Below are 26,491 nucleotides of genomic sequence, written 5' to 3' on the forward strand. Positions count from 1 at the left end.
TCGTAGCAGAGAGCTCCTCATGTAAGTATATTCCTTATAGTGCTCCTTTGCTAATAATGACATTAGAATCACTAGTTTTGAGCTCTCATAATAAGCCAAGCACATTTCCAAGCATCTGTCAGAGAGTATTTTGTATGATCCTTCAAGGAACCTCATAATTGTGTATCCACTGCAGTATAGTTGCTACCAATTTAGAATCAGGAATCAGCCTGCCTGGGTTCAATTTCAGTCTTTGTCCCTTACTACTTGTTGTCCCTTACTATCTGTGTGATCTGAGCAAGTTACTTAACCATTCTGAGCCTCAGTATTTTGCATTTGTAAAATGGGAATAATAACAGCACCTACATCATGAAGTTATTATAAGTACTAAAAAAAATAATTCAAGCAGTCCTTAACATATCTTGGCATATGATAAATGTTTAGTGTTAAAGAAAAGTGTGCTATAATTGTCCCCATTGCATAATAAAGATGTTATGACTGAAAGAAGTTGAGTTACTTTCAAGGTCGCATGCCTATAAGTGGGAACAAAACCTTGTCTTTTCAAAATTCAGCCTTATATCATGAGTTTCTTTACTAAGACATATGAAGCTTAAAACTAAAGACAATTGACTTGGGGTAGAATTTTTCTATTTCTCCCTAAAAATCTAAGTTGCTTTGAGCTTGAATTCAACATCCAAATTAATTTTAAAATATTTTTTAAATAACTCTAAAGCCCTATCTAACCTCCAAAGTCTACAACAGTAAATATGCTCTTTGACTGTATCTATAGTGATGGCTGCATTTCTTGAAGAAAGTGCATGAAAGAAGAGTGTGCTACCAAGCCTCAAATTTGGAAGACAAAAAATGTCGAATGCTATTTTTTTTGAAAGGATGAGTTACATAAAGCAATACGTCCTTTATCTCCAAAAATGTATTACAAAACCCCAAGGAGGCAATAAAATTTAACAGAATCTCTTACCTTGATTTTATTTACTGCTTTTCTTTCTAATGCTAACACTGAGCTGTGTATATTGATATGTGAGACAAACCGTTTCATGGTATATTTCAACTTGTCTAAAAGTTAGATGCTTTGGTTATAGTTCAAAAGACAGGTTCTCAGTGAAGAATAAAAGATGTATTCACATGAATCATTTCCCCAGAGTATAAGCACATATCGACTAGGATGAGGTCGAGGCCAGCCTTGGGAAGAAAAGTTAGTACTTAGAACAAGAGTCTCAGCAGATTTCTGTCCTTTGATGAACTCTGATAACTCTCCCAATTGTAAGCCATATGAAACTGTAGCTTAGAAGTCCCAGGGACTGGGTTCTAGTCCCAGCTCAGCTACTGATGGGCTCCCTGAGGAGCTTTGAGCATCTTATTTAATCCTTCTTGGTCTTCTCTCCCACCTAAAATATAAGGACGAGGTGGATAATAGGGCAATGTTTTCCCCAAATGGCTGTGAATCAGAAACTCCTAGGGAAATCTTAAAATACAGTCTGTTGGACCCAACTCCAGAGCGATCAAATGAGAATCCCTGGCAATATGGCTTGAGAACATGTATATTTAAAAAACTCATGAGCTCTTTTGTGTAGCCACTTAGTTCTCATGAACTATTGTTTGGTAGCCAACAAAGTGATACTTTCTTTTTTTTTTTTTTTAAGACTTATTTATGTATTTATTTATTTATTTTTATTTATTTATTTATACAAGAGCTAGGGTACAGGCCAGATGCACAGAAGGGTGAGAGGATTCACCAGAGACAGAGTGGGGAACAGAACAGGCAGACTGACAAAATACACTGTTGAGGGGAGCAGCAGGCGAGACAGGAGAGGAGAGGTCTGCCGTACCATGTGGGGCCCTCGCCAGCCGGCCGGGATCAAACCGGCACTGCAGAGGCTGCGGACAGCCCCACAGTGCTGTGCTCAACCGCCTGTGTCACCAGGGGAGGCCCCAAAGTGATACTTTCTGATTTCCAAGGTCCAGGCTAAGTCTACATTTGTAAGCAACTGATACTTTCAGTGCTGCTCACCTTGAGAAATGGAAGCTGAGCAAATCCATAATTCTCACAACCATGTCTGCCTTCTTATTTATATTTAACCTGAGGTACTGTGTTATAGGAAATATAACACAATCCCTGACACATAGCTCCTAAGACCTTATAACTTCCTGAGTGACGGTGGTAATATGATTATCACACACAGAACTCTTAAATACATAGGGAGTTCCTGGGTAATAGTAGCATCCCCCCCCCCTGGATGGGGGGATGGGGGACAGCTAGAGAGTTTCAGGATGGAAACTGGTTACCAGAAAAAACAAACCTTGATTAGAAACCTAGAACTGTCAGCCCACTCCCCAACTTCCAGGGAATGATGAAGGGCAGGAGCTTGAGTCAGTAATCATCATACCTGTATGATGAAACGACCATAAAACTACAAAATGATGAGGTCCATGGAGCTTCTAGGTTTGTGAATACATCTGTGCATTGGGAGGTCCCCCCCTCCCCTTATTCTACAGGATAGAAGAGCCTTGCTCAGGCCCTTTCCTCGCCTTGCCCTTTACACCCCTAAATCTGCTTCTTCATTTGTATCCTTTAAAATAACCTTTATAATGAACCAGTAATAACAAGTAAAGTGTTTCTCTGAGTTCTGTGAGCCATTATAACAAATTAAAACAATATCTGTGCTAATTATACTACTTTTTGCCTCTCCTAAATAACTGCAGACAGTTTAAATGTCCGGCAATAAGGGAAGCATTCAAATAAGTTATTCTATATTGACTGCATGGCATATTAGATAGCCATTAAAAAGCCTGCTTGATAACATCAGTGCCATGAGGTCAACTATGTGCATCCATTATGTATTGTTATTGCTGCACCCCCAACTAATAGGCATTTATTATTGCTCATTGGTCTGTGAACAAACAGGCTTGCTGATGATCAGCTGGACTTGCTTTTTTGTCTGTAGACATCTGTCAAGTCAGCAAGATACTGTCTGGTCTAGGATGACCTCCCTGATGTATTTGTGATCAGCTGACTGTTCGCTGGAAAATGGAGGTGACCAGATCTTTTCCATGGCATTCAGCATGCTAATCCAAGCTTATTCACATGCTTGCTTGGAAAAATTCCCCCCAAAAGACTGAAAATTAGTAGGCAATTTGAGACCTAGACCCAGAATGGACACAACTTCACTTCTGTCGTATTCTGTAGGTCAAATCAAATTATAAACTGAACCCAGATTCAAGGAGTGGAGAAAAAAGCTACTTCTTGCATAGGAAGTGCTGCAATTTAAATAGAGAGTGGAAAAGCAATAGGGTGTCATTTCTTGCAATCAATAAGCTGCATATATGAACAGCAACTGGACTGCATGTAAAAAATGCAAAGGACTGATATGTTGAGAAGTTAGAGCTGTGGGTATTATTTTCCTTTCCCTATTATCTTTATTACTTCATGTCGGTGGTGGCTGTAACATTGTTGATTGTTGGTGCAATAAATAATAATTGCAAGCAAAAAAAAAAAACAGTAAGGGAGACTTGGTAAGAATACAATCAACAATTTCATTACTTACTGTACAGAGAATTGTATCAAAATTTCCATATCATAAACAATAGAGCTTTCTGTTCTGTAGTCATTACAGGTGGATAACAATGGAAAAAGCCTTAAATTGCCAAAGCTAAGTGGTTCTCTAAGACATACCCAGTGGCTTTGTATCTCAAGTGGAATTTAGCCATGAGATATCCAATTATTCTTAGCACTCCTTGCATATTTAGTGCTGGCACCATCGTCAGGGCTGTAACACTAACAATCTCAGGAACCCCAAGGGAATAGTTCTTTCTTAATAACCACGATTCCCAGTAGTTGAATTTTGCCCATTTAAGAACCAAATTTCTACTTGATTTTTAATGTTACTACTTTGAATGGAAGTTATTCTTTAAAAGTATGAGTTGTTCATATCCTTATGTTCTAAAATAGAGTTGATAGAAGATACTTCAACTGTGTTTTTGATTATTTTTCTTTGCCATAATGCAGTGATATCCTCAGAGTCTGTGGAGTAAAGCAGGGTTTCTTTGCCTTACAGAAAATATTTTGAGAATGTTATGCTTTTCAGTTCTCATTTATGCCCCTTTTATTGTTTCTGTGCTCTCTTTTACTCCCATGGACTCTTAAGTGTGCCTCCCTCTGACAGTTGTTCCATTTTACTTGCCATTTTCTAAAATGCTGTCATGTTGGAAAGATCAACTTTATTAGGATTATTTGCAAGATAAGAGTAACTTGCAAGACAAGAGTAATTATTCTCTGAGTAAGGGCCAGGGCATAACCTTTAGTGTATAGAACCTTGGTGTCCTTTGCCCAATTATTTCCTGGTTCTCGCCTGTATCTAGAGAAAACATATGTCAGGTTGTTGGGAATCCAAAGCTTTGACATATTGCCAGGTGTCAAAGAGGTAAAGATATGAATGATCTGAGTGAATAAATAAAATAAGTGTGTTCTAGATGGGTTAATTTTGTTCAAAATATTAAGCATAAGTACATACAGGTTAGTATAAAATAAATTGTAGAATTTCTCAGAGGACCGGTTTATTTTTATATTATATTTTAGAGTGCAGGATGAGTTTATTTATTCCATATCTTCATTCATTCATTCCTGCATTAAGGATTTACACACATACACACAGTGATAGAAACCCTGTCCTCATAGACATTATATTCTTGCTGAAAGATAGAAATATAAGCACATAATTATGAAATACTGAGAGTGAGCCACATCAGTCACTCTAAAAGAATAGGAACTGGAGAAAGGAAAAGACCCCTAGGTTTCTGTGTCTCTATAAAATGTAGTTGATAATAACCAATGAACAGGTTTGTTGTGAATATTTAAGATTCTGAGTGAGGATATTTATATTAAAAATTATTACATAAAGATGTGGCTGGCAAGAATGATAGTAGAAAGTAGGTATTCTCTGCTGGGTGACTTGGATTCAGATATTGATTTCACTACATATTAGCTAAGTTTCTTAGCCCCATTTTTCTTTTCTGGAAAATTCCTACCATGCAATACTATTAGGAGAATAATGGAACATTAGAAAAGTGCCTCACACAGTGCCTGGGAAGGAGTAAATGCACCTCAACTGTCAGCTTCTTTTATTTTTTCCTTTTCTATGGGAGGTGACAAGTGAGCTGGGTTTTGTAGGATGAGTAGGAGTTCACAAGCCAAATGCAAACATTTTACAGGGAAAGAGACTTTCCAATGACAACAAAAAAGATGTGGAGAGTTGCTTCTGAAAGTGGAAGATGATTTGAGAAGTGTTGCCCTGCCCAGCAGAGCCAACAGTACGTCTCTATTTCTTTCTGTTTTTGATAATACTAGTTCATTCACTTAGTGATTTTGTCAACTCATCTGTACGTCCTCACTAATAAAATATATTTGAGCCCTTATTGCAGTCCAACAGTGATTTGGCATTTATGAAGGAAAGAGAGGGAAAACTAGAAATCAGTAACACTGAATGAACTAAAAGAATTTTTAAAATGTGCAAGGGGAAATCCAGTATAACTTCCACAGCAGTATGCCCAAGGTCTGAAGTTAAATCCCATGGAAGAAACTTGAAATCTCTGTATTTAGAAGGGATAGAGCATCTATTCAGTGGACATTTATTAAGCATCCATAATTTGCAAAACTTTAGATTAAAAGGGGGAGACAAACATGAAGATGGCTAATTATGATCCAGGCAGAATGAAATAAGGACTATAAATGAGAAAAAACTCAAATGGATCGCAGTGACAACTTACTTGGTCTTTGAATGACAAGTATAGGGTCATGATTATCTGAGAAGAAAAGTGAAGGTATTCTGTGTGGAGAAAGCAGTATAAACAAAGGGACAGCAAGTGAATGGAAAAATAAGTCTAACCTGGTATATAAATCACTAAGCCTATTCAAAATCAAGCAAACACAAAGGGAAAAAAATTAGTCAGAACCAGCATAATCTTTCCTTGGGGCATTCATTTTAAAAAAATCATGATTTCCTTTTCCTTTTTTTCCTTCCTTCTTGTGACTTAGGCTTTTCCAAGGTATTGACAGGCATTGCAGCATTCACTGCCAAGCCAAGCAGTGTCCTCACAGCATTCATTGCTCTAGCACAGGGCCTCAGCCTCCTTCTGCAGGGACCAGGTCCCTCAACCTTGAGGCTGTTAATCAGGATAGGCAAGGGCTGCAGGGGATTTAATGGTTGCAGGGGATTTAATGGTTGTGGGAGCCAGCAAGGGAAGGGAGTGGAGGACAAATGTAACCGTTTCCTGTACTTTGCATTTAATACTCCTGAAGTCTGTTGCACTGTTTGCTGGGGGACCCCAGTGAGATCAAGACCCACTTGCCTAGCACAGTAACTTGCTCATTGTTGATTCTTCCTTCACTTCCCTTTCTCAATCCCCCACTCCTTTTACTGGAATCACATTCCAAATAAACTCCTTACACTTTGTCCCTGTCTCAGGTGATGGCAGCCTTGCAGGAAAGGACAGTGGACGGTGGCTTTGCTTCAGCTGACTGGGGGTACACAGGGTAGCAGAGTTGGTCAACTGGCATCAAGAGGTTTGAGGCTGCTTTGAAGCACGAGCATGGAATCCAAACTGACTCTAGGAGATGGTTCCAGGACCATTTCTATTAATCTTTAATTCCTTATTTAATTTCTTATTTAGGAGGATTAAATGAGTTATATCCTATGAAATCTTTAGAAAAGGGCTCATTTCTAAATATCGACATTGGCATTGTGTTATTGTTTTTATATTAGGTCTTGTTTTTGTGAGTCAGAACATGTTTCCTGAAAGAGGAAGACCCAAGAAAGATGAGAAAGAAAGGGGGTATGTGGTCTATTTAACCACACTTCCCAAAACAGAGGTTCCCCAAGGCAGCCCCTCTTCCTTTCTTCCTACTAGAGCTCTCTTTGAATACAGAACTCAGCTTTCATGACTAAATATGGTGGCCTTGTGAATGAAACTTAATCCGAGCACCAACTCTTGCACTGTCAGCACCGACTCTTGCACCACTTCCCTGGTTAAATTTCCATTGGGAAGACTAAGTCAGGGTATCTCCTGACTTAAGATTCAGTAAGTCTGACCTCACATCTGTGTGAATGTCCCATATTAGAAAAGTAGAAAAAACAAATGTTGGTGAGGATGTGGTAAAAAGGAAGCCTCCTACACTGCTGGTGGGAAGGTAAACTGGTCCAGCCACTGTGGAAAGCTGTGTGGGAGTTCCTCAAAGCACTAAAAATGGATCTACCATAACATTCAGCCATTCCATTCCCAGGAACCTACCCAAAGGACACAAAAACACCAACTCAAAAGGAACCCTGCATCCCTATGTTTATTGCAACTCTGTATACAATACTTGAGACATGGAAACAACCTAAATGCCCCAAAACAGATGATTGGATCCAAAAGATGTGGTATATATACACAATGGAATACTACTCAGCAGTCAAGAAGGATAAACTCATGCCATTTACAGCAACATGGATAGAGCTGAAAGGGATTATGTTCAGTAAAATAAGTCAGAAAGAAAAAAGATAAATATCGGATGGTTTCACTTCTATGCAGAATATTGAGAAACCCAGAAAAAGTCCAAGAAAAAGACAAAACTAGCAAGCTGATCATAGATCTAAGGCATACATCAAGAGAGTGGGAGGGAGTGAGAGAGGTCAAAATAAGGGAGGGAAGAGCACAAGGGACTATGGTGATGGTTCACGGGTAATATAGTGGTGGGAGAACTACAGGGAGAAACCAATTATTGTACAAAGATGAAAAACAGTGTAGGAAAATAAATAAATTTAAATTTAAAAAAAGGACCCAAAGGACACAGAAACATCAATTCCAAAGAACACCTGCACCCCTATGTTTATAGCAGCACTATTTACAATAGCTAAGCTTTGGAAACAGCCCAAATGCCCAAAAATAAATGACTGGATCAAGAAGATGTGGTACATATATACCATGGAATATTACTCAGCATTCAAAAAAGATAAACACATGCAATTTGCAGCAACATGGATGGCGCTGGAAGGGATCATGCTCAGCGAAATAAGCCAGAAAGAAAAAGAAAAATACCGGATGGTCTCACTCATAGCAGGAATCTAGAAAACTTAAATAAGGGACCAGGAAAATGAATATCTATAAGTGAAAATCATAATCAACAAAAAACTATGAACCAGAGACAATTTTTGGGGGTGGGGGGCGGGAGGGGAGGGATTGGGGTCAGAATGGGGGGTTGCAATTGTATGGGGAATATAAAAATAAAATTTATTATTAAAAAAAAAAAAGGATTCAGGTGGTCTGACTTTGGAACTGATAACTCAGGGTCATTATAAGCGCCCCAGGTAACTGTGCAGCCGGGTTGGAAACGCAGACCGCCACGTAAGTGGCTTTGTGTCTGAAGGGCCCATATCACAGCACTGCGGTGTCATAACTGAAAGGGTGGACTTTCTTTTTTCTCCGAACAGACTCTCAGTCTGACTCCTTATACTATAACTAATGTCAGAACAAGTTGTATTATAGCGCCTTGCAGGGAGTATCTGTCTCCACACTTTCTTAGAGATGAAAGGGAAAAGGTCACTCTTGGAGTTTAGATAAGTGACATTCTGGAAATACCAGTATGTCCTGTTCTTCAGATTCACTCTCTTAATTTGTATCATTTAACAACTTGGGGATGGTTTAAGAAGAAACTAACATTTGAAGGAAAACATGGGTAAAGCATTCTGTTTTAAAAATAGATGCACAGCTGAAGAAGAAAACTGACTTCTCTCCGTGTGCATGCACGTGGCATTTTGAACTGTTCTCGGCAGCCCCACCATAATAAATAATCAAGTAGTGGAGGAAGAATAGTTACCTCTTATGTTTATGGAGGAAGACACTGAGCACAGAAACTCTATTTGGTCTTAAAAATCTCAGTTCTCAAAGTCCTTTCACAGGCGCTGTTTCACGTTGCACCACAACTGCCCTTTGAGCTAGCCAAGGCTGCGGCTGCTTCCCCCACAGCCCTGAGTCCAAGGTTTTGGGAAGATGCAAAATAAGAATATAGGAAATATCTCCCAGATCGGAAGGGTTTCTTTGTTGTTAATAAATTGCAGAAGATTTTATTGACCAAATGGGTTTCTCCCTTGGACATAAGACACCTCTGGTGTAAGACACTCAGGGAAAAGAGATTTTTACAAAGATCTCATAAGCGTTCAGATTAAAATATTGCCCCAGCTCCCTTTGCTGCACAGTGTCATAACCATACACACCGGAAAGATTGGGACCAGGAGGGGACCAGGAAGCGAACATAAGAGCAGAGTGGGGAGAATGCTTTCAAATGAAATCATGACCAAATTGAACATGACCAACATTCTTGGATCTCCATTAAAAAGACTCAAATGTCATAAATTCTGCATTTTGTAAACTACGTGGCAGGGAAACAGACTTTCATCCTCTTTCCTACTCGTGCCCTATTTTATTAAACACTATAATTTGGTCTCGGTTTTGAAGGCATGTTTTTAAACAGAGGGATTTTAACTCAATTTCTTGGGAAAGAAAGGAAAACCAGAAAGCCATTTTGTAAGCATTGGAGCCTTAAATCTATCTTGCCTTAAGCGTTAGCAGGAAGAAAGAATGCACGACTCATATGGTTATATTTACCAGCAGGCTTCTGCATGTTACTTATGCAACTCAGCATTATCATTCCCATTTTACAGGTGAAGAAACTGGAGTTTTGAAAGGCTAAAAGGGTTGCTCAAGAGTGCACAGTTGGTTAAGATACCTGCCTTCACAGGGAAATCATCAGTGAAAAAGTCATGTAGCTACTGATCTAATTTCCTCCTCATTTCTCACTGTGCTGGGCAAGATTATTGAAAATGGTTCCCATGTTTTTCTTCTCTCATTCTTATTATAGTACTAACAAGATTCATGTAAAAAATGGACCTCGGGGATTCTTTCTGATATAAAGTCTTAATCCTTAATCATAGCAACAACTATTCATCTTCTGATTCTACAGCAGGCTTTAAGAAATATGTGTCAAGAACAGCCAAACTTGTAAGCCATCTATTTTCTGATAGAGCCCTCGCTGTTAGAAAAAAATGATAGAAGGAAGATCTAGAGATGTGTCTTTGCTATTTCTGATTAGAATAAGAATGTGGACCTAAGAACATTTGTTTTTTTTCTTCTTTGATTATTTAGCAAAGACTTAATTTATTATATACATGACAATATTGGGTGCTGTGGAGGATAATAGGAAGAGTGATTCTTCTGTTCAGAGGTTTATGGTGGGTCCACTTTTAATCCCCTATACCAGAATGGTGTATGCAATCTCCAGAAATTATGTAATTGAAATACATCATCACTGTTGCTTTCCAGTCAGTATAAGCTCAGTCAGAAAGGCAGTGTCCAGATGCCATGCTAAACTTGCATATATTAGCAAGACTGGGTAACGTGGAGGACATTTGAGTCAGACAACCCTCACTATTTTTTGAGCTGTGCAGACTTGGGGAAAGTACTGAACTGCACTGAACCTTAGCTTACTCATTTGCAAAATGATATAACAATAGATTCTAGACCTCAGGACTGAATGATAATCAAATGAAAGCGCATGAACAGACCATAGGCCAATACCAGCAATAAATATTAACATCAGTATTTGTAGCAGAAAGATCCAGTGCAGGAAATGACAATTGTCAAATTCCTCCATCAAATATGTGGTTCTCCAGGCTTTTTTAATATGTCAATTTTTCTTTTTGTTCAAGTGCAATCATATAATAAAAGCCTGGCTTTAGGATAGCAAATAGTGGCATAAACTAGTTGAAACAGAGGAGTGTGGAGGCCATCTTCCTATCCCCAGTGTGTGCCAAGTAGCATCCCTATGCAGTCTCTGGAGGTCAGCTAAAAAGCTATGATATGAAATATCATCCTTATAATTATCGTGTAAGTTGTAATGACTTGGTCATTTGATGTGACATCTGTATTCTAGTGCATGTAAGAATTTTGCCAAAATGTTTATGATCATATTTTACATGGAAAAAATTTTGAAGTTAAGTCAATTTGTTCATATGTCTACATTTATAATTTAAATGCATGCCATAATAATTTAGCATTGTTCATTAAGGCATTTAACAAATATATATTGAGCATCGCTTATACACCAGACTCTGGTAGGTGCCTGCTTTCTGCAGACAAATCAGTAAGATTCCAAGTTTCTTTTGGGCAAGAACATGCTTCTCTTTTTCACCACTAAATCCATAGAACTTAGCACATGTCCTACATATAGTACACACTCCATAAACAGTTGTTGAGCTACAGTTTTTAGGCTTATGAATGATTGTACTTTCACTGTAGGAGATGAACAAAGTTCACTGTAAGAGATGAACATGAATCCTCAAAGTAGGTTTCAGCTGTGACATGTCAAACAAGGGTCTTCTCTCAAGAGTCAAAGTCTTTTTAGGATATTGAGAGAGTTTCTCAAGGGACTCTGTAATCTTACTACCATTTTGTCTCCCTTTTCCCTCCCAAGTGGGGTACATTTCCATCCAAATATCCTAGCATTCCTTAAATAGTGTTCTACTATTTCCTAGTTTCTCATTTCCATGAACTTCTCCAGGTTCAGCTTTTTGTAGCCAGTCTTGAACTCTACTGATGAAAGTTAATGATCTAGTAAAAGTTCAAGTGATAGTGATCTTATTTTATCTCATGGTGTATTTGAAAAAGAAAAGAGACAGAATTGGAGAAAAACCACTTTCTCAATAAAGCCAAGAGGTCTACAAAGTTCTGCCTGACTGAAACTTCCTCCAACAGAATAAGCTGCACTTTATCCCTTTTGCGAAGAGCTGTGTGCTATCAGAGTAAGGAAGGCACCATTAAAAATTTCAGAGTTGTTCTGTAAGTGGATTCAATTTAAATGCTCTCTCATCACTATAGCTTGAAAGACTGGGAATGGTTTGGGGAGCAGAACAAAAGAACCTTAGCTAACTCCCATGATCATTTATTATTATTGCCAAAGTATTCTTGCTGTCTTTGATTACCTCCCTTCTCCCACAGCCTTGGAGAGGTCCTCATAGCACTGGAATTTTCCTCAGTGCTCACTAAATGCTTAAAAAGATAAGCCTCCCACTGGCCAACCCTGAGGCAGACAGACCTGAAAAGACCCCTTGTGAGACACCAGATGTTTAGGATTAGAACCTAAAAAGGAAAGGACCTGTTGCATTTATCAGGAGGTGTGTCCACCACAGGGGAGACAAGCTTTTAAGTTCAGAGGAAAAAAAACAAAAAAACTTTTTATTTTTGAAGTTGTCTGAAGGACATGCTCAGTTGAAAGATCAGAGTTGCCAATCTGACCATATTGGAAATTAGCATTGCTAATGAGGTTTTCAGAGATTCAGAGCTTATTTAAATCTACTTAACCTTCTGTATAAATACCCAACTCAGAAAACACTGTACTTCTATTTTTAATAGTCTAATAATGGATAAAATGTTATTTTAAAGGCAGTAACAGCAATGCTAATATTTTTCAAATTAGAACCATCAAATAATGGCATGCCACTTTATTTTTATTATTTCCAGTGGCATGCTAGAGAAAGGTAGCCAACTGCACTGTCTGATAAGTTGGAAGATAAGGACAGTTAAAGGGACTAGCTGACAAGACTATTTGCTCTTTATTGACAAATGTACAGTTAAAGTATGCAAATATTAGCTGTTCGAAATGTTACAGGGCAACCCCAATATGAAATTCCTTTCTTGCTAACAAATATAGGCCTGGATGAGGTGAACTCTAGGAATACAAGCTTCTAACAAATCTCATCAGTATGGTTTGCAAAAGGATCTCCTCACTATATTTGACATGGCCTCCATTTAAATCAATATCATGTTGAAATCTGCAGCCTTTCAACAATGTTCCCTGAATGGAGGAGTGAAAACACCCTAATGTGAAGGAATCAATCACTCTTGTTCCCCTGCCATGCATTTCAAGGCTAAGCTCCTTTAATAAACTTAGTTTCTTTGCCTGTTCAAGCCTAACTTATTCTCATATTCTTTCATTCATTCATTCATTCATTCATTCATTCCTACAGGAGATGCCATTAAGTATGTACTATATGTCAAGTAATCTCTTAGACTATGAGGATATGATATTGTGAAAAAGAAACAAGCTTCCTATTTTCACAGTGGTTAATCCCCCAGTGAGAGGAGATAATCAGTAACCAAATGAACAAATAACAAGGCAATAAGAAGTACCACCATGCACACAAATAACACAACAACAAAATACAGAATAACAGTGAAGGAAGTGCCTGAGGAGAGAAGTTTTTTAGATGAACTGATTAGGGAAGTAGGACCCTTCCCTGTAGAATTTGGAATTGAATGACGAAGGATGAGACAATAGACAATGATTCCAGGGAAAATGTTCCAGGCAAAAGGAATAACAAATACAAAAACTTAGGAGGCCAGTGTGATTGAAGAGGAAGAAGGGAGAGAATTGAAATTAGATAAAAAATAAAATGTTAAATGGGAGCCACATCACATGAGGCTTTGAAGACAGGTTAAAAATTTGCAATTTGCTTTAAGCCTACTGGACAGCTGTTGAAACATTTTTTCTCAGATGAGTGATGATCTAATTGATAATTTCATGTGGATTATATAAGGAGAATGTTTATAGGGATAAAACTAAAGGGAGGAAGAACTGCTGGAGTCTATTGCAGTGATCCAGGTCAGACATGATGGCAGTAGGGTGGCAGTAGGGGAGATGTAGAAAACATCTAGAACAAAACATCAGGCAGAAAAAGCTAATAACCAGCAGATTTAAATTGAAGTGTTAGTATTATATACTGGAAGTCAACACAGAAAATGCTTTAGAAGATCACTCAGTAGAAACCCTTTCAATTTAAACATGAAGAAAACCAAAATCATGGACAAATTAAGGGACATGCCCAGGTCATTGACTAGCAATGCCAAGATTAGGTCTCACACTTCCTGTCATCCAGGGTATGAAATATGTATCCAAGTCTGTGCGAAGTGCAGTGGAGCCTAGGGATAGGCCTTGTCAGCTTGTCAGTGTGTTACAGGGCAACCCAGATATTGAAATGGGTTGCCTGACTGTGGGTCCTCACCTGCATATTTAAAGGGGACTTATAATAAGACTGAATACAGGCACACACAAAAAAGTTAATAAAGGGTTTATTTACAAAAGAAGGAGAAATGAATAACTCAGGGAGAAAGAGAGGGAGATAAATTGGTGAATGCATCCTACCAGCTCTGATGAGCTGGAACCCCAGTAGCATGCTGAGAGCTGGCAAAAAGTCAAGAGACTACCAAGGCCCACATATCTGGTTATATACCAAACCTGGCTGCTTAACCCCACCCTCAGTTCCCAGCAATCCTCCCTTTGGTGGTGTTGACATTAGGGGGTTTGTAGCCCTTGGTGTCTTGAATCTCTTTGGTCTGGGGTGGGGGTGGAGTTCATAAAACCTGTGTTTGTGGAGTTCATTCGGGGCATCCTCCACACCTCCAACAATTTCCCCCTTTCACTTTTTGTCACCATTTCTTTTTTTTTTTTTTAAGTATTATTATTATTTTTTTTTTACAAGCATTGGGTACAGTCAGAAGCGCGGGAGGGTGAGAGAATTCACCAGAGTCAGAGCGGGGAGCAGAGCAGGCAGACTGACGAAGTACACTGCTGAGGGGAGCAGCAGGTGGCAGGAGAGGCCTGCATATCGTGTGGGACCCTTGCCTGGTGGCCAGGGATCGAACTGGTGCTGCAGAGGCTGCGGGCAGCATCGCAACCCAGTGCTCAACCGCTGCACCACCAGGGAGGCCCTTTATCACCATTTCTATTGTGATTAAGGTCAAATGCGTGGATGCTGGGGTGCAGCCTCAGATGATAATTTTTCAGGGTTCCAGTTTGAAAGAAAAGCTACAGTCAGTCTCCAGGAATTGTCCAGTGTGGCAAACAAAAGTTCTCCATTCTTGGAAAAGAGTTCATCAGTTCATGCCAAAAGAAAAAAAACATCTAGCGGCATTAGACAACACAAAACAGCAAACACATCAAAATCACAGGAAGAAAACTCTTAAAACTGGTTCAACTTATCTAAAAAACAACTTCTCTCCACCTTGATTCCAGTTTTATCCAACAGCACAGCAAAATATTTGTAAACTAAATCTACTTTGAGATCATTTTACTTATTTTTGCATAAAACCACAAGTCAGAATAAACAAACAGCAATTTTACTATCCTCCCTTTGGTGGTGATGACATTATGGAATTTGTAGTTCTTGGTGTCTTGGATCTCTTTGGTCTGGAGTAGGGTAGAGTCCCTAAAACCTGCGTTTGTGAAGTTCGTTCAGGGCATTCCCCACTTCCCCCCACCCAACAAGTGCACAAATTCTGTCTACACCAGAGGTTCCAGTCTGTATTGTGTGAATCCTCACAGTGGGAAGAGATTGGAGTTATTGCAGGGTCCATGCATCTGTATGTGGCTTACTCATACCTTGGAGGCTGAATAAATGGAAGTGTGAGTACCACCACGTGGTGTCCAAAGCAGAGTGGTTACAGCTTGGAGCCTGGCATCCGAAGAAACTCAAATCATGCTTTTGCCAACCATAGAGTGTGAGCCTTCAAGCAAGGTATTTAACCCTTTGGGTCTTGTTTCCTCTTCAGTAGTTGGGATAAAAATAGTAATCCTTTGGTTTTTTTGTAAGGCCCACATAAGGTAATATGCTTGTACAGGAAAAAAAAAAAAAAAAGCCCTCTTAGAATAGTACCTGGCACAGAGCAAAATTCAAGCACTGTGTGCTATTATTATGTGGAAGACAAAACTTCTTTTTACTTGAAATGCACTGTTAACATTCAAAGCCATGAGAATGACTCACTCTCCACCCTGTAGAAACTATTAAGTGTGGTTCTCCCCTGTGGGTGCCTGACTGAAACAGACCCTCTCACATGGCTCCTTATCAGCCTCCAGGAAGAAACTGTGTGGACATCTGCACAGGGACATTATTCCTTCAGTCCCTCCTTCACTCATTTATTCAGCAAATGCTGACTTAAATGTCCAGTGGCTCTCACTCTTTTTTCCCTGCTTCAACTTAATTTACTCCCTAGAGTAACTTCCCCTGTTGAAATGAAATGCTTTTCAACTGGCAGGTGAGGGTAGGGGGGGAAAGAATATGGTTTTTGTTGAAATTTCAAAGGAGCTACAGGGTATATACAGTTGAAAGCTCCTAAGTACCTCTAAGGCTTATGGACAGGGAGCAAATAGATGAAAAAAGGAGCAAGCTAGCTTGAGGACTCCAGCCCAGGTTGCATATAGGAAGTGTGGTTTTGTTTTTTTGTTTGTTTGTTTGTTTGTTTGTTTTTTTAATAATAAATTTTATTTTTATATTCCCCATACAATTGCAGCCCCCCCCATTCTGACCCCAATCCCTCCCCTCCCACCCCCGCCCCCCTAAAATGTCTCTGGTTGTGGTTTTGAACACACTGCCTTGGGCATCTTCGCTTTGCTCCCCCACACCTTCCAGCAACAGCTCTATCAGGTGTCAGCATGTCCGTTTTACAGAGGACAAGATAAGACTCTAAAGGACTTCCCAAGTCACATGGCTTATAAGTGGAGGGTTGGCACTCGAACCCAGGTTGCCTGTCTCCTCTTCATGTTTTGTTTGTTTGTTTGGTCCCCCAACCTCCCCTCACAGTCCATTACTATTCTGTGGAGAAAGATGAAATGGAGTAAGGGAGATGATATGACAGCTGTGATGTGTGGGTGAGAATCAGAGAAACAAAGACAGGGACCCAAAGAAAAGCTCAGGACAGATTCTGAATAAATAAACTCCAATAAAAAAACATGGCTGGTGAAGGGAACTTTCACTCCAACCATTACCAACTGCACAAAAGATAAAGCAGAGACACTGGACCAACCTAACACTATTCCTGTGCTGAGAAATTACTCTCCAGAAGCCAGAACAGGCCTCCCTGGTGGTGTAGCGGGTTGAGTGCAGTGCTGTGAAGCTGTCCACAGCCTCTGCAGCACAGGTTCAAGCCCCTGCCAGCCAGGGAGCTACCCACATGGCGCTGCAGACCTCTCCTGTTGCACCCGCTGCTCCCCTCAGCAGTGTTTTCGGTCCATCTGCCTGTTCGGCTCCCTGCTCTGTCTCTGGTGAATCCTTTCACCCTCCCTCTGGCCTGTACCCCAGTGCTTGTGTGCATAAATAAATAAATCTTTTAAAAACTGAAGAAGAAGAAGAAGAAGTCAGAGCAAGGAGAGCATGGAACTTGTGGCAGCCTCTCGGGGAATTCAGTTAATTCCTCCAAAACTCATCGCCTCGGAATGCCATGATTTCAGCCCCAGAACTGGTCAGATTCTACTCCTTCCTACAGAGGTTCATTTAGAAAAAGCAGACCCATTTCACGTTTTAACATCTGAATTTTTTTCAGTTTGAAGATTTTCAAGAGAAGCGTTAAGTAACACTCCTGGGAGGCACATGCAACCAAGTTGTCATTTGTCCCTTTCCACAGTTGCCAGGGCCCCAAAAGCCTGCCTGCAGCACCATCACCTTAATGATTATTTATGGGTGCTGGATGAATTTCCCAGATGGGGATCATGAATAACATCCAGGCATTTCCATAAAAATAAGGGCAATTATTATTTTAACAAACATATAAACATTTACCTAATCTATGCAAATCTATTCCTAAAGATTTTATAAAAACCACCACTTCCAGCCTGCATCGCCAACACACAAAATCCTGGTTCCTTTTGATTTCCCGGTTTGCTTTTAAGCACTGTGCTGGAGGGAGGAGGGGGCTCTCCGAGTCAAAGGGGAGATGGTAATCTCTTCAAGATGCAGTCTGCTTGCGCAAAGCAGTCATGCACTTGCACTTGTGAGCAAAGAGCCAAGTGTGGGGGCTCACCATGATGGCAAGCACCTCCCCACAAAGCAGCAGCCTTTCACCAGAGGGAAGTATCAGGTTGCCGTACTTCGACTGTGGGTTGTCACTGTCTAATAATATGACCGTTTTGCCATCTCTCTGCAAATAAGGCAGAAGCTGCTACCTGATTGGTATAACATCTCACTTGCCCTCCTCATTGATTTTCTTGTTCTCCTCCTTTGCTTCATAAAAAGAGGGATAAGTGGCTGGTTCTGTGGACAGAGGAGCTTTATTTTTAGTATGAGACAACCTCTATTTTCTTTCAGGAGAGGGAAGTTGGATTATAAATTCTTTTGTAAATGTGTATGGTGATATTTGCTCCGGTAAGTTTATATCTATCTTGATTTACAGCTGGCTCTGTGTCTGTGTGTGTGTGTGTTTGTGTGTGTGTATTTGCATAGGTACATTTGGGCTCTACAGTCACTTTTCTTTCCAAATTCTTTTTAAATATCATTATTGAAATCTTTATTGATAACATTTTTTTTACTTTGTTTTCTTATATCCTTATGCTTAACCCTGTGTTGTGAGATAGTGTGATGCTTACCTTAGCTGTTGAAGGATGTGACAGATTTCTTTTGACATAGTAAGGAAACTACTGAAGCAAACTTATATTTGACTTTATAAAAATGTAATGTCATTCTACCTCACCCCCCTGTGGAGTGTTTAATGTCCTAAGTATATTCATCATGCTACTACCTGCTTATCATTTTAATTAAAGTTTCTTCATCAGAGTCAGAGTAAGAATTTCTTAAACTCCATAAATAGCTACTGAATATTGCATTCTGTACTGAGAGGGGTGTGCTAATTCTGTAAGTCTTATATCAAGGCAGAATGAATGGGATGAATTTCCTCTAAGATCAGGTGCAGGCACCTTTAAAAGAATTGAATCTATGAAAAGTAGTCAGATCATTAAAGTAAATCTTTAACATTCTATGAAAAGATGTAATCACAAGTGGCTGTTGCATCTATTCTTTCTTTGCGCTGTGTATTTGTGCCACCATCTGTCAAATGCCCAGCCCTGGTTCTTGAGTTTCTATATCTGAAGCTGATCAAGAAAAAAAGTTGCTGTTATAAAATTCAAACCAATGCAAAATTACTCTCTGGTCACCACTGCTAGTAATGATTTTTAAGTGCATTACCTGGTTGACTGCTTTTATTTTTCAGAGTATTGGAGGGTCTGAATCTTTGTTGTTATTTTAGAAGTCTGGGAGGATGTCTATTAATATAATTATCCTAGACAGGGATGATAAGATGATTAAGTAATTGCTCTAATGGAAACACATTGATGCTTTAATCTTTTGTTATACAATCAACAAATCTGCATAGTCTGCGCAAATCTGCATGGTGAAGAACTAGAGATATATTACTATTTATCATGAAAGTTAAAGACATTGTTGACTAAGAAGCAGGACAATGTCTTTCTATATTTTTTTTCAGAGATTTTGAAAATAAAGTTGGAATATCATGTGTGCTTAGACCTCGTAGGTATAGAATCTTTTTTCAGAATAGCAATTTTTCAGAGGCTGAAGTAGTCTAATGGCAGCTTATAGAAATAGTAATGAGTGTCTGGGAATGCACTGATCCTCAAATCTACTTCCTTTGGCATTCTACCCTGCACACACCCTTTGCTTGCTGGAATGAAATTGCTCATTCTAAGAAACGGGATTTTGATTGATCTATTTTAATCTTCAAATAGGCAAATCCTCCAAACTGACATGAATTTATCTTTTTTTCCCTTATGACTGGTCACCATAGTATGTTCCTCATAACTACCTTAAATGCCAATAATTCTCCCTGGAACCAAGTATTCCCTAGAAGATATTTGTTGAAAAAGCAAATGAAACTTTTATCTTAGGCTGTTGGTAATTGCTGCCGAGTGAACTCAACAGCACTGAGAATCCTACTTCCCATGTCCCCAAGTCTCCAGCATCTCATTGCTATTATTCTCCTTTCAAAGCTGTTATAACAGATTATGTACAAAGTCATTAACTGGACACAAAGTTTGTCATCATCTGAAGCTATTGGGTAATATAAATTAGTGAAGAAGTGAGGGGATAGCACTCTGCAATCGAAGGAACCCATCTTTTTTGTAAATTCCAGTTGCCAGCTAACAAAAGTAGTAAGTCTCCAACCATGCTCAGCCCCACTGACACAGAAGGACAATGGGGGTGGGGGGACTCTCTATCTTAAAGAGGCCAGGACCCTTACTTTGACTTAGGGGTAGTATGCGCAGTACTTAACAACATCACTTTGGAAACGTCTAGAATGCTATGGCCAAAAAACTGTTGTAATCTATTCTGAGGCATAAAAATCTATGCCATATAGGAGAGAACAATAAAGGGGATTTTTTTCACCATGATATTATTTATTCTTTAGCACAATGAAGAATATAGTAATTGTTTAATAAATATTTACTGTTTGCCCAGCAAAGTTTCTGAGCATTTTGCATGGCTTATTGCCTGGAGTCTTCGCAATCTTTCATGAGGGAAATAACCTTACACCCTATTTTACAGATCGGGCAAGTGTATAACTTGCTTGAAGCAACACAATGATGATGGTGAAACTCAAACAGGAAGGCTTATCATGCCTCTCTGTCTTGGTTTCACTTCATCCCTATAACCTGTAGCCAATTTCTAGACTGAAATGATATGCACACCATATTTGCATTAGTGTTTCCCTCTTTTGACACTACATCACCTCTTTCTTCTCAGACTGTGCTTTTGTGACTCTGAGCTAATTAGGTGTTTGAAATTGGAGAATGTGTACTTTATTCCCCACTCAACTTGTGTAGCAGAAAGACGTGGATGTGACAAAAAGGAGCTAGCCTAAGGAGACAGATAGACAGAAGTGGTTACATTAAAGTCACCTTTTTAATTGATCAAAAGAAATCCATCTTGTTGGCTTTCGGTCTTTTGTAAAGTGTTAACATGAAGATGCCTTGATAAATTAGAAATATCAGTATCTTAAGATAACTGGTTTATCAATGATGCAAAGTATAAAAAGCAATTGCCTCTGAATTTATTTATTGGTGAAGAACTTTGTAGAATTCTCATCTTCCTTTTACTCACCACCAGCATGATTTTCTTTCACTCTTCACCTACCTGGGAAGGGCTGATGTGGCATTTCATGTAGATATCTCTGTGTCCATACCACCTGGGTAATTGAAAGTGAGCACAGCTATTGACAGGCATGCTGAGAATAATGACAAAGTAAAAATTCAGAGTCCCCAAAGGCATTCTGAGTGCTGAGCTCCCCATTTGAAATCCACTTAAGTCAGTAAGTTCAGATTAGAGGGAAAATCCAACTGATATGGAATCAATATATTTGAAATTTCTCCTCAATTAGCCCTTCTTAGACTAGAGGCAATGCACACCAATCATGGGGTGAATTTGTGAAATGTTGCCTTTTCTTTTCTCTGGTAAGAGAGAGAGGATTATTGATGATGAAGACATTGTAGCTTGGGACACCCTTACTGTAGTTCACCAAAAACCAGAGAGATCTAAAACAATCGACAAACAAAACCACACATCACAAGTTGGGAAGGCTGAGAGTCAAGATTTGAAGTGTTGGCCCAATATTCACTTCTTGGTGAAGTCTGTTTTCTCTAATAAACAATAACTTTGTAGACAAAGTTACAAAGATTTCATAGACACCCAGTAAATTAAAGAGTTCAGACTGCAGAACACAGTAAATTGTTTCCAAAATGCTAGTCATTTTTTATGTCACAGGCAAAAGTGGTAACTTACTAATTCTCTATCACCTCTTTCACTTTCTCTTAAAATAATAATGGGTAGTTTAATCAGAAACTGTGGTGTTAGAGCCAGTCAGGATAGAGAAATCTAAATCCATCTGCTTTTTCCAACGGTATGTATGAGAGTTCTCAATATATTAAGAGCCATCAAATGAACACTTTTAATGAAGTATGTTATGCTCATCAGATATAGGCAATCCCTCAAGACTCACCTGACAGACAATAAAGAGTATTATGTTTTGGTCTCCATCGACGAGATGCAGCATTCTTCAGCGGGGTGACCAAATCTCTAATAATGGCAATAGAGTTTATATTTCATCTTACCCCTGTTTCTTTTGGCCTTTTCTTTGACTATGCATGTGTGTGCTTAAACATGTTGATTGTTGCAAGCTTAAAATAATCTATTAAGTATGGAGTAAGTGGCTGGTATTAAGAAGTAAATGAGTGTTGGACTAGTCTTGAGTTTGTCATCAAACAATCTAAGCTAGTGTACAAATAGAACTAGTGTTTGGCCCTATACTTGTATAAGAAAATGGAATACATGAGGATTTTGAGCCTGAAATGGTGACATGAGGTACTAAATCCTTAGCAGAGGCTCCTGGTCATCCATGTGGCTTTAAATATTTAAAGATTAGGGGTGAGTTGAAAATGGAAACACCTACTCTACAGACTAATGGATCTGCATAATTAATATATTTTACAGTGATCATTTTAAAACACAGAATCTAGCCAAAATTACTAATGGAAAATTGTTCTGACAAAACATCAGACACATTCCACTACAGCTTATGGAAAGCTTATTCCCAACACAGGGCAGCCAGTTCATTGTGGAGTTTTGGATTGGTTAATGTAAGGGGATAGTCATGTCACTGTCATCCTTATGGGGCTAACTGATGTGTTGGGCATAAAAGCTTTTATAGATGCCCCCCTCCCTGTGACTTCTTTAGACCTACTTGTGGGCTCAGAGTGGATTTTCTGGCAAAGATATGCCAAATATTTTAGGCTTCTTTTATTTATAATAAAAAATATGGTTTTAGCTACATTTTTGCTCAACATGAATTATTACTCCTAGGACCTTTTAAGTCAGCAGTTGACATCCAACTCTCAGTGATGAACCCCTGTATCCTTTTCTGTCTTTGGATCTCCATAAGAGAGGAAAATAGATACGATTTTTCAAAACTTGCGGTGTTCAAATTGCCATTCTACAAGATTGAATGTTTGAAACAACAACAAAAAATTTTCTTAAATCCCTTTTTTAATGATGGATAGATTTGAAGGAGGGATTGAAGCATTGACTTTACCACGCAAGGATTTAGGCAAGTAGGTAATGATGCCTTCCATGTACCACATACAGTGCCAGATGTGGGAATCCTGTGATAATCACAGCTAGCTGTTGTCCCAGAAATAAATACCTTCATTTTTCTACTTTCTCACCTAAACCTAGTTTCTATTTCATGGCCCAGGATGTGTCTTCTTAAAAGCATAATTGAACTTTTCTAGTAAGACATTTGCAGGAAATATGTGCTTCTGGCTCTATCTGTTCATGATCAGTGAGGGAACAAAAGTGAATCCATTTATTTACTGATGTGATTACTGTCTAGCTGAAATGGACTGGTTGGAAGAGGAGAGCTGGAAGAAGTCTTGCAGGGCTTGTATTTTATAAGTGATATTTATCACTTCTAGGCAGCCTCAGATTTGATAGAGTATTCTCATTCTTGCTCAGTGTTGGAAGAGAAAAGAATGGGAAGAAGTAGCAACGGGACAGAAAAGTGAAAAGAGAAGGGTGAAATAAGAGGGTAACGAGAAAACCTCTGAGTTCCACTGGCAATATGCATTAGATCTAACTTGCATTATCTGGTTCTCTGTAGCTATACATTTCATTCATTTGCTTTTCCATTTATTCAACAAAGTGAGTGTCCACTTTATATCAAATCCAGTGCCAAGTCCTAGAGCACATAAATAAACAAGGTGCATTAGTTTCTGAACTTAACATCCAACAGACCAGAAATTCTCAATCTCGACATTTTGGCCAGAGAATTGATTGAGTGGGGGACTGTTTTAGGCATTGTGGAGAAGTTAGCAGCATCCCTGGTTTCTACCCACTAGATGTCACTAGCAATCTCTCCCCCAACTTGTGTCAACCACATTTATCTCCATATAATGCCTAATAAGCCCTGGTCATTTGACCATATCTTCCTATCATATTTTTACTCTCTTATTTTCAGAAAGTCTTATTCATGACTTACTGAAGGATTTTCAAATTACTTTCACTAATTATTCTGGTACAACTTGCCCAACAAGGACAAGTAAGGCATCTCTGAGTTTCTTGGGTTTTGTTTGTTTGTTTGTTTGTTTTACTATTATTATAGTTAAATATACCTTATTTTGTACAACACATCCATTTGGTTTGCATTTTGTCATGCAGTTCTGGCAGTCAACAAATGAGGTAATGTTAAAATATTACAACCGTTTGACAGATGAATAAGTGAACATTTAGAATGGTCATATGCCCAAATTTTTGCAACTAATTCTGAATCAGACCTCTGTTCACACTCACATGTCCTGCATGTTTTTTTCTGCAAAACTATAATATTTAACAAGATAAATGTGTGTTTAACGCACATGTTTTCTCTTTGTGGCTGTTTTGGAAATAAATGCTGCATTGCAGTACATAGAGGTCAGAGAAGTAGAAATCCACAGACTTGGCTTATTACTCAGTACTTATTAGATAGGTGATTTTGGATTATTCACCTACCTTGAGTTTCCTCAACTGTTCATAATGCAGAGTAATACGTCATAAAAGCCACAGGATGCTCTAGAAATCCACCTAGCAGAGTGGCTAGAATTTGGATTTAAGTTAGATGAAACTACCAGATGAGTCAGCATCCCAGAAAGAAACAGAAGACACACTCAAACCATCTGACCTATTGCTACTGACTGTAAAACATTAAAACTTAATTTCGGAAAGTTGGAAAACTGACACCCCAAGAAGTGAGCTGAGTTTCCCAAGGCATATTGCTCAGTGTCCTTCTTGTCCAATGAACTGAAGTGTCCTCTCCAATGGAGGATGATACTTTACAAACCTGGCAAATACCAGAAACATAGAGTGTTCTGGATTTTTACCAGATGCTAAGTAGCTAAGATAGGTCCCTGGTATTTGAACTGGGTATAAACAAACAACTTGGGGTTAATTTAACCATATATGTCTTATGGGAGGCCACAGAGATATGGGGCTCCTTGGTGGCTCTCAGGAGAGGGGAAGATTAAAAACACACTAAAGACAGGTAGATGGTGGTTTGAATAGCACTCATCACATATGCTCCTTTGTTTGGAGAGATGCAAGGCTCTCCCACGAGAGGCATTCACACTGTACCTGAACCTATGGCCGGTGAGCTGTTAAAAGGTATCTGTAACTATTAAAACTCTTGGTCCATTAAGGCTTTCTGAGTATATTGCTCTGGCAGAATGCCCATCAAAAAAAAAAAAAGGATTCTGCCTGCTTTGTCTTGAAGATCTGAACTTGGAATGAAAAGAAACAGGTCTAAATCCTATTTCTACCACTTACGTGTGCACAGCTTTATTTTTTTAATTGATGAAATAGTTTACATTTACTTTATTTGTATTGTTTTTGAAAGCCCACTTGTGGTTTGCACTAATATCTTTTTTTTTACATCATTGTTAATTTTTAAACAATATTTGCTTCCTCCCACCACCCCCTCAGGTGTACTCCCATAGAGTTTCCTTCACCAACAGCTTTAAACAATTCATTTGCGCTCTCTGGATCTCAGTCTCTTCATCTTTGAAATGCAAATGAAGAGTTCCCTGTCCAGAGTTACAGAGAGGATTGCTATCAGATGACATGGGAAGCCACTAAGACCTAGACAATAGTATCATATTTCCTTCTTTCCATAGTCAAAGTCCATTTTGAGATCAGTTTTCATTCTGTGCCCCTGATGAGTGCATGAAGTTAGGGGAAATGTTTCCCCGGTCTACCAGGAAAATGACTGTAGTTATGGAATGGATCTAAAGTAGTCTGGAAATACTTTGATGGTAATTCTGTCTCCAGGGGAGATTTATGTCCATATTATAAATCGCAGGACACAGAGTATCTTCACTGAAGAATAACTCTAACAAAACCAAATGCAATTCCCTATGATCAGCTCATCTTAAAGAATGCTCTTAAATTTCCCTTTCTACTCTTTTGAAGCCCTTTCTCCTCCACCTTTCCAGTCATTACCCATTGTTAAACTTTGGAGAAGGGATTGACATGACTTCTGATCTCTGACCTTGACCCATCTGTTTCTAATACTGTGTGATCTTTATCTAATACTTTGTGACCTCCTTTCTCCACATGAGCCCAGAAACCTGACAAATCCTGATTTTCTACTCCCTGAGCAATGAAGCTCAGGGAAGGTCTCTCAGTGTGTGTGGTGAGTTCCTCTTTAGCCCCTGATGCAGGACACTCAACGATTTCTCATTTCTCATGCTCTGTTTACCTCAAAGCATTTCCTGACACATCTGATCAGAAAATTCATTTAGCTCATATTTTCTCCCAGCCATTATTTGCTGTAAGTCCTCTCCTAGACTCCTACCCCTTCACTCATCCCTTCACTCTAACAGGTATTTATCAGTTCATCCTTTGAGGAATTTGGAGGAAACCCCTCCTAAACAGTTCTCTGATGTAATTTTCTTCTCCCTCTTCCATTCTACACTTCAAAAGAGTATTTCGCAAACCTAGTTTCCCTGTGGATCTCTCTCTCTTTTTTTAAAGATTTATTTATTTATGCATACAAGAACTGGGGTATAGGCCAGAGGTGTGGGGGTGAGAGGATTCACCAGGACAGA

The 26,491-nt window shown here is 39.0% G+C and overlaps 1 protein-coding gene and 1 long non-coding RNA gene across 3 annotated transcripts in view; one reads left to right on the top strand and one right to left on the bottom strand.

Moving 5' to 3' along the window:
* SYNPR (synaptoporin) overlaps window positions 1-26,491 on the top strand; it is a 315,247-nt gene that overhangs the window by 151,723 nt on the left and 137,033 nt on the right. The gene's annotated exons all lie outside the window — the stretch shown is intronic.
* Window positions 1-26,491, bottom strand: part of LOC119230724 (uncharacterized) — a 71,288-nt gene that overhangs the window by 22,822 nt on the left and 21,975 nt on the right. For both annotated transcript variants that reach the window (XR_005121799.2, XR_008551867.1), the window contains one exon: window positions 20,997-21,048. This is a non-coding gene — a long non-coding RNA (uncharacterized LOC119230724). The remainder of the gene's footprint in view (window positions 1-20,996; window positions 21,049-26,491) is intronic.

Source organism: Talpa occidentalis, unplaced genomic scaffold (assembly GCF_014898055.3).
Source record: "Talpa occidentalis isolate TD23 unplaced genomic scaffold, MPIMG_talOcc4v2.1 talOcc4.10, whole genome shotgun sequence".
NCBI lineage: Eukaryota > Metazoa > Chordata > Mammalia > Eulipotyphla > Talpidae > Talpa > Talpa occidentalis.